We start from the raw sequence: 19013 nt of genomic DNA, 5'->3' as shown, positions 1-19013 counted from the left end.
TTACTATTTTTGTTTGGTTTCCAAGCTTCGTTAATTTTTTAAAAAATTTTAAAAACCAGTATTTTATTTTCAGAATGCCATAGGACCTGATATTCAATCAAATCTAAGGTTGTCTGCTTTGAAAGATCATAAGCAGTTAGGGATTGGAAAACAGTAGTTTCCAAGAATCTAGATGATAAATTATTAGGGCTGTGTGTACCCAGAGCACCGAGCTATGAGAGGAAAAGGTGGCCTGAAAGACCATGGAGGGCCACTGGAAATAATCTTTGTGACTGCACAATTTTTTATAGGGAATGACCTGGTCAAGATCACATATTGCTTTTCCCGTTACTTTATACCATTATATAACACCCTTCCTTTATGTCTTTCTTCCATCTCCACTAAATACTACACATTTATTCAAAATCATTTGTTATCATTGCTCCTGAAATGGGAATAAAAATGCCAACTGATATATATGACTGCTGAAATAAATGGTACTGAGCTTTCCAAAGATGAGAAAAAATTGTGATCTTCAAAGAGAGAGGATTAGGGTACCAAATGCTAAGAGGAGGTCAGTCTTCAATCACCACATAATCTTGATTTCATAAGTAAGCACTGCACTGGGTTTTTTTCTTTCCTAACCATATATGAGAGATGGGGATCAATGTGAAACTCAGGTAACATTTAGACATAATTTTTAAGGACACTGAATTATTTTAACAGCCATTTTTGCATTCCTACTACATGACATACACTGCTGGAGACACTAGTGATATCAATATAAAATATTCAGTCCTGACTTCAAGGATCTTGAATTGTATCAGGCAGACTATAATAGATAATGTGGACACAATGTTCTATTAACACAAATGAGGAGGACATACTTCTCACAAAATATCCTCAGAAACTTCCTTTAGAAATTTGGAGCAATAAGAAAATTTTACTACTTTCAGTGTGGCACAGAAAAAAGAATGGAAATTAAGTCCAAAGTAAATCTCTGGAAAAAAGAGACCAATAGGAGGTTTCAGGTAATTCCTTATACAATCTGCATAAATATCTGATCAATTTAATGAAAAAAAATCCTGTCTATTCTTTGCTTGATATAGACAAAGCTTAAATATCTGATAAACTCAGTGTCTACAAATTATCTGATGCCTAACAAATCAATAAAAAATATATTTCAGTATTTAAATCATGTGTAAAATGTACCTGGACAGATTTTTTGAGTGGGCCAGTGGAGGGGTTATTAAGGACAGGAGTGGGGAGTTCAGGAGGGCAGGATGGTAAGACAGAGAAGCATTATAAAACATTTGCATTGCACTAGTCCAGAAGAGTGGTTCAGATATTAGTGTTTTAGTGGAGAAGTAGAGAGGCTTTTGCTATTTCTATTGTGGTATTATAATACCACTCCACCAAGTCTTAAAAGTTAACTTGCTTTAGGTTAATACACTCCTTGCTTGCTGATCTAAGGCCCTTGATCTGCAACAGAACTAATTTACTTTCTTGAGATTTGCAGACTACTGGCCTTGGGTCATGAAGGACCAGAATTTTTCCAAGCCAGGGAGGCCAGCAAGTCTGTCTGAAGATGCCTCAGTTTTCCATTAGCCCAGCAAACTTTCTAGCAAAATGTTTTTCTTTTTTAAGATCACACAAATGACTTTGTTGACCTCCCTTTGTGCATCTGTAGACCTTGTCCTCCTGTGCAGAAAGAACATAGTACTCTTGCACAACCCCAGGGTACCAGAGCTTGCAAAAGCACCCCTGAGTACCAAGGAACCAGACCTCCTGGCACAACCCCTTCAGGCACCGAAGAACTAGAACTCCTTGTACAACTTCCAGGCACTGAGATAACTCTGTAGCTGGCATCACTGAGTCTGCACATAATCAAGAAATGTCACAGACCACTGTACTCCTTTAACTGATTGAACCCCTTTAAGAATCTCTGGGCCAGGCAGAAAACTTGGAGTTGGCCTATGGACAAGAATCCACCTTCTCCCCAGGTTGCTGGCCTCCTGAATAAAGCTCATGTTCCTTTCCAATCAAAATGTATCTGTTGAGAACTGGCAATTCCAGCAAAGTGCAGTTGAACTTGGATTTTGGTAACAATAGAGCTACTGAAGAGTAACTCACACCAGAAATTGGTTTCCAGGAAACAAGAAAGATAAGCTAACTATGCTGAGTAATTTTCACACCTTCCCCCTGCTTTATAATTCTTTTCATGGTATCCCTGGCTATATCACATTGGAATGAAACTCTTCATGCAGAACTTAACATAAGTATACTGGATTTAACATTCAAAAATTTATTTTTAGCCCAAATTATTTGCAGATGCTGGATGTTAGGTCTTCACATTCATTTGGGGACAAATTACTACAAAGGCATTTTGCAAGGATAACTGTAATTTAATTCTTCCCAATATACAACTCCAGAAATAACTGTAGTGTTGCAGCCTGTTTAATTTTTACTTGCTTGCTCTTTCTTCACACACAAGTGTACCTACATATGAAATGAGACCCTCATAGAGTCATTAGACAGCTCACATTAAATGGACATATCATCACAGAGAAGGGCACTTACTACTTGCCTGTTACAGGCAACAGTAGCTTAATGCTGGATAATGCGTAGTTTTGGGGCATATGCAAATTCTTAAAGCAAGATCTTTTTCATTACTTAATTTTTCTGATTGGGAGGACATCAACCACACATGAGCTAATTTCTATTCTTCATGGTTTAAGACTATGAACTTTCATCAAATGATATCAGAACTCCTTCTTCAGAAAAGTCTAGAGGCTCGGTGGTTTGGATGAGGAGGTTTCAGAGATCTGGAAGAACTATAGGAACCAAGACAAATTATTGGCCATTCTGTAATTAGTTTGGCTCCAAAGTTTGGAGTCTTTTATGCTTGGTATGTTTTCTCTCACATCTCATATCCAATCTATGTTGACATTTTCTAGTGTCCTACTATTAATGCCTGACTTAATACTGAATCTGCCTTAGTCTCTCTTTTTTATAGCATGTATCATCTTCTAATACACTATAATTAACTTATCTCTTAATCAACTACTATTCTCCCTCACTGCTAGAATGCAAGCTTTTTTTTTTTTTTAAAGATTTTATTTGTTTATTTGAGAGAGAGAGAGCAAACACGGGTGGTGGGGGGGGGGCGCAGGGGAGAGGGAAAAGCAGACTCCCCACTGAACAAGGAACCTAATGAGGGGCTTGATCTCAGGACCCCGAGATCATGATCTGAGCCAAAGGCAGACACTTAACTGACTGAGCCACCCAGGCACCCCAACAAGCTTTACAGGCCAGGAACATGTGTCTGTTTATTCCCTGATTTATTTGAAGTTTGCAGTAGTGCTTAATAAATATTTATTGATTGACTACATGAAGCTGACATCTGAGCAAGGACATAAATGTGGTAAGGGAGTAAATTATGTGGATATCTGCAGAGCCCTTGTTCCAGAAGGGGGGAACAGAAAGTTCAAAGAGTCAAGATAAGAGTGGTAGTCACCAGGGGTGCCTGGGTGGCTCAGGCATTAAGCGTCTGCCTTCGGCTCAGGGCGTGATCCTAGAGTTCTGGGATCGAGCCCCACGTCAGGCTCTTCTGCTGGGAGCTTGCTTCTTCCTCTCCCACTCCCCCTGCTTGTGTTCCCTCTCTCGCTGGCTGTCTCTCTCTCTGTCGAATAAATAAATAAAATCTTAAAAAAAAAAAAAAAAAAGAGTGGTAGTCACCAAGGACGCCAGTGTGGCTAGAAGAAGTGAGTCATGGGGAAAGTGTAGGAAATAAAGGCGTATAGCTAGTAAGTGATGGACCCTAAATTTAAACCCAAATACTCTGCTCAGAGCCTGTGCTCTTAACTATTAAACTTAAATTAATCCCCAATTCTATCACTTACTAGTTGTATGATTTGGAGCAAGATTCATGAATACTGTCAATCTCAGTCCCCCAACGAGTGATATAGGGGTAACTAACTCACAGAAGTGTTATAGGAATTAGGGGAACTATTGCATGGTAAAATGCTTTACAAATGCATTAGTAAATATTAGACCTTCTTCCATTTCATGTCTATTCCCTGACTCGCTGGTTATACTGTATTTGTATGGGTCAAAGAAGAACTCAAAAGAAAAAAAAAAATGCCCACCAGTCCCCAACTCTAAACCCGAGAACCATTAGCAAATCCAACCCACCAAGCTGATGTCAAATAATACTTTGAAGGATTATGAGGCACGAATAAATTCTCATGAAAATTTAGGTTAAAACGAGCTGGCACTTGATCAATTGTTTAATCAGGGAATTACCCAGGGATGGACAATGAATTTTGAGTAATGAGTTAGCTTGCTGTCAGCCTCCAGATAGCTGAGTTTCCCATTTAAGAAGAGTCTGTGGTGAGAGATAAGGACCCAAGGCAAAGAAAATCCTAATTACAATCCCAGGCAGGGGACCTCCACTTTTATACTGAGGGGTTGATGCCAGTTGTATTCCTTGTGCCTCTTTTTAACTCACATGGAAGAAATTAGTGAGCATTTGCTTACTGTGCTAGAGATTAACTTTACTACGTAGAGTATGAACCCACCAACTTCTAGATTTAAAGGATTACAGGCCTTTGTAAGAAATTTTGACTTCCAACAACTCAATATTTCCATATTATAGTAATAATCCATGATTGTGGTTGACATGAAAAGTATTTAAAGTCTTACATTTGGGGGAGATCACATTTAAATATTATCAAAAATGTTAGGGATTCAGAATTGTCTTAAATTGGTTTCTTTACATAAGCGCTGCTCTCCAATTAGAAAGCAAACTCATTAAGTACAGTCACTTTCCTGCCAAAGCTTCTCCCCCACCTCCAACTCTTAAAACTTTGACACACCAATTACAGTCCAGATAGATTGAAAAAATGTGCTATTTGATAGCTTCTGGAAGGAAAAATTCTTATTATTTTAGGTAAAAATCCAGAAGAAGAGGAATTGCAATCAGGCAATAATAATCAGGACTGACATCCATAGGCAAGGCAAGGTAGGCTATACAGAGCCCACAAAATACTTGGAGGAGCCCACAAAAAATCTTTTAACTTCTTTTAAAATCAGAAAGAAGAACAGTATTTAGGATAAAGGAAATATTTTAATATACAGTATTAATACATTCTTTATACCAATGTGATTATAAAATATAATATTTATATTTTTTATGGGGGAAGGAGACCATGAAGGCAAACATGTATAGGGCCCATGTAAGTCATAAGGTAATTCTAAACTCAAAACATATTTTATGTTTGAAACATAAACATAGCCAAGGGTCATCTTTTTAAAATGTACCTTTCCTCTTTTACAGCCATTAAGACATGCCTAAGGATTCAACTTGGAGGCAGGGTCATATTGACAAAAGCCACCAGCACAGGAAAACAGAGACCCTCTTATCCCACTTGAGGCTTTGTTTTCTTAATTCTAGCTTGTTCTGGTCTGGATATCTGGGCTCTACCACTTCCCTTCTGTTCCTAAACTGGGTTTAGTAGTCTAGTTCTTCTATGCTGAGGTGGTTTTATTTTTGTTTTTGTTTTTTTTTAACTTCACTTTAATTTACTGGCTTTGCTTCATTCCAAACTTGTACTTTTAATTTGGAGATGTGGTCTTCAGGCTGGAAAGCAAAGCCATATTGGTTTTGCAGGAGTGGGTCATGCTTCAAGTCCTGAGTGCTAAGAGAAAATATAGTACCCGCCAAACTGATGTAACTCTAACCATAAAACAAGCTACTTCTCTGCTATGATCTTCAAAACTCACAAAATTTCTATTCATACTTAACCAGGGGAGAGATAAGGATGTGATGTCATTTTTCATTGTTAATGTTTTAATTATTATTATTTCAAAATCCTAGTCCTTGCTCTGCAGCAGGTGAGTAAAGAATGACATATATTATTTGCTTATTATGTTTTCTTATAATGGACATAAGAAATCAGTCCTGCAAAGGCTAATTCTTAGAGGTGGGCCTTTTCTATTTCATTATTTCATTCATTGATTTATTCAGTCAATCAGGTATTTAATGAAAAAAAAACATTCAAGATATATTCTATGCAAGTATGGCTCACATTCTCTGTTGTATTTATTTTGCACTATTTTGGTTCTATACCTAAAGTACTCATTTCCTTTGGATGATTGATATTTTACAACTTAACTTTAAACATACCTGATATCAAGAAGTTTAGTTTACATCCATCTAAGGAGGAGTCTTCTTGGACTTGATGGATGTTATAAATAGGATCTATTGATATTAATGTGTTACTCTTTCCCTATTTCTCTGGGATGGAGCTAGGATACCTGAGATACCAGGGGATCAACATTGGGCCTGTGGGTCCAGGCTTATAAGTGAAGATTTAGAGAAGAAAATTCAAGATACTATAGATAATTCAGAAAAACATAAGGCAAACATTAGGTAAGTTGGAGCTTATTTAATCCTGTGAGAATCCATGAATATTTTAAGGCATGCAAGGATGTGGCAACAGTTAATAAATATTACTTATTGCATTTTCTAGAATAAAACATGTTATAAAACTTCCATGTTGGTCATGGAAGAGGAAGAGAGAGACTGGGAAATTGTGAAGGGCTTTTCAGAACCTCAGTCTGGAGTTGACACACTATCTCTACTCACATTTCACTGGCCAGAACTGGTCACCTGCCCTGTTAGTTTCTGGGGCCAGGTAGTGTATTACTCTTACACCCAGAGTAGGGTGGCCAGATGTAGTACATAAGGACATCCAGTTGAATTTGAATTTTAGATAAACAACAGTAATTGACTTATACTAAAAATTGTCCTCATTTATCTGAAATTCAAGTTCAACTGAGCATCCTGTATGTTACTTGGCAACTCTCCCAATAGGGAAAGGGATATTGGTGGGCATTTGCTTTTGTCTGGAGTTTCATATTCTTACTTTGGGGAATTCTTTGGGCAATCCTCAAAGCATGCTATGTTAGTCGTGTCTTGGGTGATTGAAGAAAGCTATTCACTATTTTTATTCCTCAACTTCTATTCTTTTTTTCTAATAATAGGGTTTTTGGTTTTTGTAAAACATGGTTTACAAACTAGCATTAGAGCTACCTATACGGTAGTAGAGTAAATTTAGCTTGCTAAAATATGTCCTGAGGTGTCTGCAGATAGTACCTATTGACTTTTGTTGAAGGGCAAAGTTTGACTCACAGAAATAGCACAACTTGCCCCTAAGGCTATATTCCATGAACAGAGCAAAGTTTAGAATGGATGAACAGCTTTAAAGTTACACTGGAACAGAAGCAATAGTCCAGGGAATCAAACTTTTAGAAACTAGCTTTAAAAGCTGGTCTGAGGAGATGTGCATGAATGTGAATTTTAAAAGAAATAATTAATGCAGAGGAAGAAATGTCTGGGGAAAAGAGGTGAAAGGACAGGTCATGTATTCAGGAAAGTGCATACCAAGACCATTCTCTGTGGTTTGGGGAAAGATTAATTCCTAAAATCCAATAATTGAGTGAAAGACAAAATGTACAAAATAAATAAGATGAATGGGACAAACGACCTCATGTACAACATTAATTGAGATACAATCTGTGTAGACCAGTTCCTGATTTATAAAGGCTTAATAATTATTAGCCATTATTGTTCACTTTCATAGATTTATAGACAAAGTTTTTCCACAATTAAACCTTTCTTAAATCAAGTGTACTTAAAATTTATAAAGTCTTAAAATTTTCTGCTACCAGGTGGTAGTTGTGACTTAGGGGTGTAAAAACCCTCCTTTGACAACTTTGGTAAGATAAAAAAATATAGCATTATTAAATGGAAAGCTTGTAGATTACTTGCAAGAAATATGGTTGTGTTGAGGGAGCTATAACTAACCAACTAACTAACTAACTAAAATGCCCACATGTTAATCCAAGCAATGTTCACACAATGATTCAATCTTAGTCCCTCTCTCAAAGTTCCCAGGCCTTTGGGGAAAGTACAGATGAGCAGTAAAGCAGATGGGAGGCAGATAATCAAAGTTTGGGGCCAAGAATTCCAAGAACCTGGAAAATGAGATCTTGTATAACTGTTTTTCCTTGTGCTTCCTTCACTACTGCTCATTTCAATTAAACCAACATGCATAGTTTACTGACTGTAGTAACAATATTTTTAGTAATCAACATAGTTTGAGGGGATTATTAGAAAGGGTTACTGTGCGATATAATTAATACATATAAAGTGCCAAGAATATGGTCTGCCACAACATGAGTAGCTGTTATTATTGTAGTCATTGTATTCATTGATTATATCACTATCATTTTAATATAATTGCTCCCCTAATCTAGTATCATGGAATCAATACAAATATTTACTTTCTTTCTCTCCCTCCCCTACCAACCTACACAAACCTCTCCAGGCAAACTTCTAGTCATTATTACCTGATGATTCTATTTGCATTTTTACCTCTTTTTCCTGTAATTGGGCCCATCTCTATTCTTTTCACCTAACTAGGTTTTATTTACATTTTGAGTGGAATCTAAATTTCTGAGCACCATCCTGAGGGTCCCCAGAGACCTCTGTCTTCTCAATCTCATCTGACACATATTGTCTAGACAGGTTTAAATTCTAACCCTATGTATTACTAACTATAAGAAATACATATTCCTCATCTATAAAACGGGGATAATAATTACATCTATCTTAAGAAGTTGTAAAGATCAAACTATAATATAAATATGCTTGATGCATAAAGCTACTTATTAAATGTTAATTCCCACCACAACTCTTGGCACCAGATGTTGTTAACTCTGCAAATGTATGTACTTTGTACCAAGCTGTATTTTCAGTTCCTTGAAAAACACCCAACATATTCTTTATATGTATGTACCCATATTGGTTCCTAGTACCGTGCTTTTCATTTCATGTGTAGAGCCAATACTTGTAAGACTTGTTGATCTGAGGATTTTAAATGCATTGAATGGCCAGGAGTCTTTGTGGTGATGGAATTTTTCTGTGTGTTTCCTGTATCGACATCAATACCCAGGTTGTGATACTGTACAATAATTTTGTAAGGTAATACCATTGGGGGAAACTGGTAAAAGAGATGCAGGATCTCTTGGATTATTTCTTACAACTCCATTTAAATCTACAACTATTTCCAAATAAAAATAATTATTTTAAAATAAAAAATTAATAAAATAAATAACTGAAAAATATGTTGCAAGTTCACTCCAGTTATTAGTTGTTTCTTTTCCTCGTCTGTGGCAGCATCCTGTTTTTGTTTTACATAAATTAAGGGGCTGCACATAAAATTATCTTTAATAATTTTTTTAATTTATTTAAAAAATTAAAATTTAATTTATTTAAAATAAATTAATAAAAATTTATTTAAAAATGCACTAAAAAGAATAAAGTAAAAATGATTTCAGTACTGACCCATATAAGTACATTTGCCCTTTTTTGTAAACTATTAAAACCATTTAAGTCATTTAAAATTGTTGGCCCTTGGGAGTTGTATATATTCAGTGGCTCCAGTTAGTTTATGTATTTTAATTTTCACTTCCTTTGCCAATTTAATGCCTTATTTGCCATCACCAGCTCCTCTCCTCAGAAGTCATTTCACCTCCCCAAGCATTTTATCACCTTGCACACAACCCATCTGTGTTGTTTCAGGCCAATTGCAGCAGAAGAGGGCCCTGCAGAGCCCTCTGTGGAGTCAGGCACCTTCCTTTGCTCTTGAGCACCTGGGCCTTTTGGAAATGACTTTATTTGTCTTTTTTTCTTTTTTTTTTTCCCTGAATAAAATACAAAGTGTTGTATTTTGTTGAAGATCTGAACAGAAGAAGCCAAAGTGACTAGGGAACCATTTTATCAGGATCTCAACTGTCATTTCAGACAGCCAGTGGAAAGGGCCCTAATTGAAGCTCAAATATGGGAGATGTCCCTCTGGGGCTGCTGTGTCCCTGAGATGGGGTCAGGTTTCATAACTCCAACTCAAATTTTACGGCATTTCTGGTACTCTCTGGTATTATTATCTAAAGTAAGTTCACCCAGAATATCCAGGAATTGAATCACTAGGTAATGCTCTATGTGTTTGGATATATATGCAGGGACTGGTGGTTTTATAATGTAGCTTCAGGTTCAAGCATTTTACTAAAAGGTGTTCTTCGAACAGTGAATTTGGAATTGTAATAGGATTGTGAGCTATCTTCCTTGGAGAATAGTACTCCAGTAATCATCATCATCATCATCATCCCAAATGTCCAGAAACAGCAAACACTGCACTATAAATATAAATAAATAAATAAAAATATAAATAAATATAAATATAAATATAAATATAAATATATATATATATATATATATATATATATATATATATATATATATATATATATATTTGGGAGCTTTTTTATTCCCAGGATGTTCCAAATTGAAGTAGTAGCTTGGCTTTTTGAAGGCTACCCTACCAGAATTTTGTAAAAATAGGAAGACAGGAAAAGGAGAAGGAAGAAAGAATTACATATGTCAATCTCCCTCCTTTCTACCTCAACCACTCTTACCATTGGGAAAATAAAGCATAACACTCCACATTCTCACACGGCAAACTATAGAGCATCCTTCTGTAGCTTATTTTCTTCTTCATTGAACTGTGTGTTATGTTTCACTTAAATAAACTTGGATAAAATAAGAAACGTGGTTGGGTGCACAATTTGAATTGCCCCAGGCTGATCTTTCTTTAGGTGACCTCGATAATGGAAAGAATATTAGAGTGGATATATATGTGTGTGTGGTGTTTAGGGCACAGAAGGATATCTGGAAGGATACACCCAATTTCATAACTTCATAGAGTGGAAGTAGGAGAACCAAAATTGGGGGGAGAAAATTAAAGAGTTTTAAGTTTTCTTTATTTATAGAAGCAAATAATCAGGTATTCTTTTGAGAAAAAAATTATGAAAGATATTTCCAAGGCAGTCTTGCTCTGATATATCATGCTTGTACCCATACTGTGGGCAGATAATCCCAGAATACACTTCTGCAGAGGTGTGCACATGCGAAGTCCTAACAGTGTGGTTAAGAGATCACCTTCATCATTTTTTCTCTCAGATCCCAGGTCCCAGCAATGACTCAGGACTGCTTGCAGATATTTAGACAAATGTGTTGATAAAGGCAATTGATGATGGCCATTTAATTTTCTGTTTGGTTGTCTTTGAGTGTTTTTGTGATAGCCTCTTCCTTTCCCTTTGGTTAATCCTGTTGTTCCCAAACTGAATAGGCTGCATCTATACATATAACTTACTATGTTTGTGATAGTCATGACTTCTATGCTACATTATAATAAAATGACTACAACCTTGTCAAAAGGCAAGAAGAGCTGTGGTTGTTATTAGGCAATTTATTACCTGCAAAGGTGTTCTTTTAACTGCTTCTAAAACCTTTTGTGAGGTAAAATAACATAAAGTGATTAAAAAGAGAGAGAGAGAGAGAGAGAGTAGAAATCTGGGACTTAAGCTCATCAATTTAGCTCTTTAAAATTGGACATATTTAAAATTAAAATATGGAAAATAAGAACATACCAAAAATTTTCACTATTTGTATTTTCTTATGTTTCCCAAACGCTTTGATCCTCTTTGCCTGTGATGGAAGATCATCTAAAATATTCTGATTAAATTATTAGTCTACCTAAGACAACTTTAAAAATTACCTTGACCTTTCACCTGTTTTTGACACTTATTTGGGTACACCCATGATACAGAGAATGGAGGCATGTTGGAAGAAAATATTATGCTTCTTTTTATTGTTCTTCTTTCAGTTGTTATTACTTGTTATTGCTTTCTGAAATACTTGAATGATCCACAGGAAAACATATATAGGCATAGAAGAGAGTAGAATATGCAACAGTTCAACTTCTCTTTTCCCTCCCAAAGGTATTATCCAAAAGTATTACCTTGTTAGATAATACTCCTACATAGCAGTATCTATCTCAAACTTGATGCGCTTCCTGAGGAACCCAATCTGTAAAATACCTTAAGCAATGTCAAAAGACAACAATCTGAAAGATAATATTTATAACATTTATCACAGATAAAAGACTAATACACATGTAAAAGAAATCTTTTTAAATGTTGGCAACAGGGGCATGTGATTGGCTCTTGTTTGTTTGTTTTAAGATTTTATTTATTTATTTCACAGAGAGAGAGAGAGCAAGAACAAGCAGGGGGAGAGGCAGAGGGAAAGGGATGTTCTGCGTTGCTGAGCAGGGAGTCCAAACCAGGACCCTGAGCTGAAGGCAGATGCTTAACCGAGTGAGCCACCCAGGTGCCCCTCTAAGCTATCATACTGACACAAATTAAGAATGATGATATATTATATTGGTGAGGCTGTGGGAAAATAGTCAGATTTATATATTGGTGAGAATGCAAATCGGTACAACGATTATGGAAAGGAATTTTACAGTAAATCTACTTGTGTGTTTACTTTTTGATCCAGCAATCCTATTTCCAGGGATTTACCAAGAAGATACAACTCTAACAAATTAAGAATTGATGATATATTATATTGGTGAGGCTGTGGGAAAATAGTCAGATTTATATATTGGTGAGAATGCAAATCGGTACAACGATTATGGAAAGGAATTTTACAGTAAATCTACTTGTGTGTTTACTTTTTGATCCAGCAATCCTATTTCCAGGGATTTACCAAGAAGATCCAACTCTAACAATATAAAAATGCATATACAGAAAGGTTCTTTTCCCCCTATCCTTGTTTGTCATTGAAAAATATTGTAGATGACCGACATGCCCAAATATGAAATACTGGCTAAACAAAACACTATAGCATATGCACATACTGTTAGTACAATGCATTCATAAGAAAAAAATGGGGGAAGATCTCAATGAAGTGATATGGAATGATTTCTTGTATGTATTAAGTACAAAAAGCAAAGTACAAAAGAGCATATACAGTATGCTACTTTTTGTGTAGGAAAGAAGGGGAAATAGGAAAATATGTACATATTTGCTCATATATGTAAAAGGAACCACAAGAAGCATGAAGCAGATATTAATGAAATTGGTTAACTACAGGGGTGAGTAGGAATGAAGTTGAAGGATTCTGGAGGGGGGGTAGGGTTACATTTCTTTCAGTAAAACTTTTCATGTATGTTTAGAAACCACTGATGTTTTATATACTCAACAGTAAACTTAACAAAAAAAAGAAACAAAATAAAACCTGAACAGAAATAAATGAACTTAATTCTCTATCAAATGAATATATAACTGCACTAAGGGGAAGTTAGAATTAACTAACTTGAACACGGTTTTGATGATTTCTGGGAAAATACAATTGAAAACAAAATCTTCTAACCCCTCAAGCCCTCCATGAAGGTAGTGGGGAGAAAAAGAACAGCTTTATTACTGAATAAGCATTAAATCAGAATGTGATATGCATTACAGGCAATTCCCTAAGACACTGCAAAGACAGAAAGAAAGTTTACCTTTTTAAATTACCAGGCAGGCACAACCCATTCCATACATGTTCTCCAGATAAACAATAACTAGTCCTTAAGTAAGGAGACTTGACAGCACACTTTATCACATGCAGTCCATCCTACATTTACCCAGTAATTAGGATAACCTTCAGTGTTAGTTAACTGGCTTTATACAAAAGAAGAATAAACTTCTCATATCTTTACAAAAGCAGGTAAATTTGCAACTTAGAGCCAAGTGTCAACTGAAGTTAGGATCCTACCCTTCTGTAGAAACTGGGGAATAGCAGCATTATTTCCATCGTTATTTATTTATAGTCCCAGTTCTTTGAGAAAAATGTTCTTAGATTGTGAAACTAGCAAGAACATTTTTTTAAAAAAAGATTTACATACATTTACAACTACAAATTCACAAAAGAAAACATTCTAAGAAAGAGGAGAGGGTGGGATGTTTCTGTCCTTATTTTTATCAGGATGAATTAAGCCTTTTATTTTAAATATTTGTCTTTACACTTTATAGTATCAGTCTAAAGACAAAAAGAACTGTAAACAAATACTGAGATATGGTTAGTAGGTTTGTGTTTCACAGTGGTATGGAATAGCAATTCTGAAACTATTTTCTGTGTTTTCTATTGCTGGGAGAGTAAGTACATATATGAAGGATAATGAGTGCCAAGTTTCTCACTATCTGGGAAGGGAGTTATAAATATGAAAAGGAGAAAAGCTAAAGTGCACCCTATGGTGTTGGATGGGAATTGAAGGTATCTGTATCAACTCATGGTTTTAGTATATAAAGGTAGATACAGAGGAAGAAATAGATACACACATACGCCTCCCTAGCTCCACCATTGAGAGGGTCTAGATGAAATAATGCTCCAGTAATAATGACTTGTATAGCCTTGATCTTGACTACAGAATAGCATTTTGCCTTAAAAGTAGTCTGATCTCCTTGGAAAAATTGCTGATTAAAGAGATGAAATGGGAATGCACAGGATAAGGCAGAAACATCTTTTTGATTCAGAAAGAAAGGAAATGCTCAGACTGTGAGAACAAGTAGCCAGCTTAAAGAGATCCCACTGGATAAATTTTAGATAACATAAGAATCAAAATTAATACCGAGTATAATAGATTATACTCATTGAATAAAATAATCTATGTGTCCGTATTGGTATAAACATAAATGAAAGATTAGATAAATACATAGAGAATGGAAATCTCTTCAGGAAAGGTAGAAAGAATGAGTTAAGGAAATCATAATTTGGCAATTATCAGAATAGTTATTTATCCTGCCAAAAATAATCAATGGATGCTACCTGAAACTAATAGGGGAAAGTTTTGTGAGGTATAGGAGAGTAATCAAACTATTTTCTCACAAATTTCTTATTAAATACAAGATAAAATTAATAACTGTAAAGTGAAAAAACCTGGGAGACTCCAACTTATCCTAGTGATCAAAACTAACAGTAAATCATTAATGTGAGACGATGCACTAACGAGAGAATAGCATCAATTCTGCAGTATTCCTGGCAAAAAAATGTATAATAATCTAATCATAGGAAATGTCAGAGTCTACACTGAATGACATTCTACAAAATAGCTGATCTTTACTCTTCAAAATGCCCATGTCTGTAAACAAAACATCAAAAAAACAAAGAAGAGCTAAAGTATAGTTCCAGATTAATGGAGGCCAAAGAGGTTCTTAGACTGGGGGGGCGTGAAGGGTGAACAAAATAAAAACTGGGATATTACTGGGACAAGAGATACAATTTGAACATTGAGTATGGATTAAATAGTAATAGAATTGTATAAATGGCAAACCACTTGATTTTAATTGCAGTTTGGTTCTGTAAGAGAATATTCAGGTTCTTAGGAAATACACATTATAGCTTTTTGGGATAATGCATCACAATGCATGCAAATTATGTTCAAAAGGTTTAGGAAATACTTATGTAAAAGTTACATAAGTATTTTCTAAACTATTATTATGTAAATATTGCATATAACTAATAATTATATATAAAAATAAACAACATATTATATATAAATATTTTCTAAAAACATATATATTCACACATGCAAAGACAGAGAAAGAATCATAAGGCCAATACGGCAGAGTACACCACAATTGGTGAATTTGAGTAAAATGTATATGACAGTCCTTGGCACTGTTCTTGCCAATTAACTTCAAATTTGAAATTATATTAAAATGAAAAGATATAAAAATTGTTTTTTCATCAATCGAATGTGGTTAATATTCCTAGGCCTGTGTTTTCTAGCCTATATATATATATGGCGATACATATACATTTAGCAACAAAATGAGGTGATACTGTGGCAGCTGTCTGTTCCTGAGAGCCATTAAGAATAATAAAAATAATAAGCACTCATTGAATACTTACCACAGACCAGTCACAATTCTCTCTTTATTTGCATTATGTAATTCTCACAACAATCTTTTGATACAGGTAGTATCTTCATTTCACAGAAGAGGTTTAAAAGAGGTTAAATAATTTTCCACAGGTCACTGAACCAGATTGACCCAAAGAAGATTTGAATTCTAAGGCTTAGTTCCTAATTATAATGCTTCCTCTTTTACTTCTTTTTAGAATTGATTTATTTTTCCCACTAGAGTAGAATTTGTTTCTTTGAACACAACAAAAATAACTTGTAGATCAGACAAATAAAGGGGTGTGATTAGGTGACACAGATTTTTTTTAGTAGTTTATTTTGGAATTCTGGTGACCAAATTTGGAAAGCCAAAGGATCTAGAAATATTTACATGGTAGCAGACTAATGGTTATGTTCTGAATGCTTACTTTTTATATTTTGTCAAAGAAGAAAAGTAGATTATCTACAGCCAAGATATCCAAATTCAAGGAGGGATCTATGCAAACTTATCCACCAATATCTCAAGATACACAGGAAACTACCCTTAGAGGGTACAATTTACATGTATCGGAATTTGTTTCTTCCATCTCTCCTGCTATATCTCCTATTATCTGCACAGTGCTTGGGGATAAGTGATCCCACACCTGGACACTGGGTCATTATTTTCATCTAGAAAAGTATTCTAACAAATGGAAACATAACTACCATATGAAAACAAAGTCATATATAGTAGTAGAAAGATCCATTTAATCAAGGACAGAGGTTAGAGAAGATAAATGTCCATATATGTTAGTAACAATTACATGTGCTTCATACTATATTTTGGAAATTTTTGAATTACATTTTTAAGGAATTATCTTATAATCACATTAAGAGTCCCCTCATTCATTCATTATTAATCCATTCGCTCACTGTGTCTTGAGTGCTTACCATGCCTCCTTTTCTTCTCTGAGTTTCATTTTATTTAGTTCTACCAAACATAGGAAAAGCAAACTTTCAGGATTGTCCTATCTGGTTCTTTGTATTTTTCTAAGCCTCCCAAATGCCTTTGCCTCATGTTTTTCTTCTCTATTTGCAATTCAAGTTCACCTGACATTACCTGACAGCGTTTCATGATCAAAGGCAAAGAATGAATCCTGAAGACCTCCCGATCTAGTTGCGACTATTCATACCTAAACATATATTATGACATTGTATTAAATGGGCTTGCTTTGATTTAGAAGTGCAATGATAAAGAGTGTAGAGTGCCATGGCTATCATGTTTAAGTCTGGCTTAATGCTGAGTAGACATTCAAGAGATGGATAGAGAAAGAGAAAGCCAGGAGAAGGGACTCCTAACCCAAGGGATGCAGTTGATCTTTAGGATTCCAATTCAAGGATACTAAGAAGAAACCTGAGGAGGTCTAGGTCTCAACAACAGTCACATTTGGATACAAATCAGACAATTAACCAGGGTAGCAAGCTGGATATTATTGAGGAAGACAAAAGACAATATTCACCTCAGATGACAGAGATGTTCAAGTAGAAGCATCTAGATGCTAGAGACCAAGGAGAACAGAGAAACCGTACTATTAAATATGCCACCCAGATCTTTGTAGTCTTTGAGTGATGAGGGTTTTACCACCTCCCAGAGACTGCAGCCTGGAGTTTAAACCTGCACCGCTATATTTCCAAATCTCACCTATTAATAATTGAGACTTAATCAATTAAGTGACCAATATTTTTTAAAATATTCAATGTGCCCAACATGGTAGTGATAAGTTAGGAAGGATTAAAAAGAAAGGGCAAAGATTCATTTAAAATTCTCTGTGTTCAAATATATGAACTGGCTGCAAATTTTGGTCAACTTGCCAAAATGCTTCTTAAAATACAAATGAAGGAAAATTATCATAGAAAATGTAAGTCTTGGAGATCAGTAGTGTGTTTGCCACACTACAGTAAGTTTGCTGCAAAAGATACCATATCTTGAAAAAAAATCAGAATGGGACACATTCATTTGCAATCACTTTCTTATTCATGTATTTCTCATGAACTTAGTATGTGAAGAAATAAATTTCTTATAAATGGAATATTTTTGGAATGGGAAAAAAATAAATTTAAACTTTCTTCAGCCCTGTATGACATGTTTTGATTTTCATTATGATAATGAATGTTTTTAATCCAATGACTTTAAATTAGTTATGCTTCATTTTCATCTGTAACTCTTGAAACTTGGGCCAATTCAGTTAGGGGCCAGGAGAATTCAGTACAAAATGGCTTAAATGACAAATGGTCTAAAGAGAAATACTTTACTGACATGAGAAATCACATAGGACAGCAAAATTAACTTTTTAAATATGCCCTTTTTTTGAGCCTACAAATTCTAAAATGTTTCTGCATATTATACTGAAATGATGACACAATTATAATAACTCTTCCAGTACTTACAGTGACAAATTTATTGCTAGTTAATTCATTTGTTTTTATGTAGAGACTTCCATTGGATTGTGCTTTAATTCAGTATTAACCAGGCTATTATTTGAAAGTATTTCTAACTCGGCAATAAATTTGGTGATTTAGTTATAATTAAATAGAAACGAGTATGTGAAAGCCTAATGAAGTTCAGAGAAATATTCATTATGTTTCAATACATTTATATTATCTACTCACCCAATAAATTGTCATACCTCTATTGTAATTAACTAGGAATTAGCCCATTTAATTTTTTTTAAAAACAATTTCTGATCTCAGAATTCTTACTTTGTTATACATCCATTGAAAACCTAATTGAGAGTGCAGGAAACATATCTTGTAATGAGTCAAAACAAAAAAAAGTAGTTTAGCGTTGCAAGTGAATTGTAATTGACAGCAAATGTTTATGGAATCATGATGGATCTGTGGCATCCAACAGTTTTCTGCATTGACTGTCTTTGATAGCAAATGTCTTTACATATTTTAGAGTTCAATGCTTGATCAAATACTGTAATTCTATTTCTTTCCTGTCTTTTGTTACCTGATATGAAGGCATTATCACATTAGCTCTTGTCAGTGAGTCATTTTCAGTTTCTAAAGGATGAGATCTTTTCCTTATTTCATGTTGCTGTGTTTTAATGCATTTGGTTTGCTGAACAAGGCATGTCTTTCTTTCCCTCCACCCCACCATATCAGCACCAAAGTGTGGATAATGTAAGGAATTAACTGACT

General features: G+C 34.9%; 1 long non-coding RNA gene across 1 annotated transcript in view; it reads right to left on the bottom strand.

The window, feature by feature from the left end:
• LOC123786109 (uncharacterized) overlaps positions 1 to 19013 on the bottom strand; it is an 866733-nt gene that overhangs the window by 40724 nt on the left and 806996 nt on the right. The gene's annotated exons all lie outside the window — the stretch shown is intronic.

The sequence above is a fragment of the Ursus americanus genome, chromosome 7 (assembly GCF_024610735.1).
Source record: "Ursus americanus isolate L20-20 chromosome 7, mUrsAme1.1.p, whole genome shotgun sequence".
NCBI classification, from domain to species: domain Eukaryota; kingdom Metazoa; phylum Chordata; class Mammalia; order Carnivora; family Ursidae; genus Ursus; species Ursus americanus.
Note: the sequence above shows the minus strand (reverse complement) of the source record. Positions and strands in the feature narration are given on the sequence as shown.